Below are 1,258 nucleotides of genomic sequence, written 5' to 3'. Positions count from 1 at the left end.
GGATTTTGTTTTGTTTTGCTTGTTTTCTACTTAACTTTTGTGTTTCAGCATGTCCCTTGTGGTTGGTCTCATCTTAAATGTCACTTCAGAGACATTTAGATAGAGCTCTCTCTTTAAATAGTCCTCTCCCCTGAAACTTATACTCTCTCTGCATATTATACTCATTCTATTTATTTCCTAGACAGATGCTCTTCCAATCTGCAATAATGCTACCTTTCCTAACCTTTTTCTCTCCATCCAGAATGTGAACTACTTGAGGGTAGGGAACAGCCTACTTCATTTAACACTTAATCCTTGGCAGCCAGGTTGGTGCCTGGAACATATGGTATATAAAGAGAATAAATTGGTAAATAAATTAACTACATGGATACCAACTACAATACTACGTGGATACCAAATCCTGAAAATATGTACTAATTACATATTACAGGAGTTATTATGAAAATCACCTGCTAAGCTAAGCAAAGGCAACACAAAGGCTAATGTTTAATTTGGATATGTCTTTTAACTCTAAGGATCAGCCTCCTCTTGAACAAAGTGTCTTGCATGTAGTAGTAGCTCAATAAATATTTGATGGATAGGTGAGATAATCAACAACAGACTTTGGAAAACAAACACCTGACTATAGAGTTGGTAATATTCTCCAAAAATGTCAATGAAGCTTAATCTATACCATTACAGAGGAAGGAGAATGCTGAGACAATCATCAGCAAATTCCAGGACAAGCATGCCATTTTACTAAACGTTCTGTTTGAGGAAAAAGAGGATGTTTTCAGATGGAGTTATTCATACAATTGCCTCAGTTCAGAAAATGCTCTTTCTTCTCCTTTTATATTAATATCAGAGGGTCATGGCTTCCCCTGGCACCTGTTCCAACATCTCATGGCTTTTGTTAGATCTAATAGCTAAACTAAGTTTTTCTTCTGTATATTCTTTTTTGTTAAGAATAACTTTGTCTCTACTTGCAACTATTATAATAATTCTTAGAAACTATAATAATAGTAATATGCAGACTATGAATTCCCAAAACAAACATAGATTAATATGTAAAATATTAGATGCAACATTTTAATTCCCTAAAATGAAAACTTTGCTGTATACAAGAGCTCTCAATATTGAATGACGACTCGATAGATGTTGATAACATAAGCAACAAGGCAGGCTCTGTTAAAATCATCTATCAAGGGCCGGCCTGGTGGCGCACTGCTACAGTGCGCCGCTTGGGAGCTTGGTGGCGCTCCCGCCGAGGGTTTGGGTC

The 1,258-nt window shown here is 36.4% G+C and overlaps 1 protein-coding gene across 2 annotated transcripts in view; it reads right to left on the bottom strand.

The window, feature by feature from the left end:
* The window catches only part of OPRK1 (opioid receptor, kappa 1), a 21,693-nt gene that overhangs the window by 4,583 nt on the left and 15,852 nt on the right, over window positions 1-1,258 (bottom strand). The window lies entirely within an intron of this gene.

Source organism: Galeopterus variegatus, unplaced genomic scaffold (assembly GCF_000696425.1).
Source record: "Galeopterus variegatus unplaced genomic scaffold, G_variegatus-3.0.2 Scaffold2783, whole genome shotgun sequence".
NCBI lineage: Eukaryota > Metazoa > Chordata > Mammalia > Dermoptera > Cynocephalidae > Galeopterus > Galeopterus variegatus.
The sequence above is the reverse complement of the archived record's forward strand: the minus strand, read 5'-3'. Positions and strand labels throughout refer to the sequence as shown.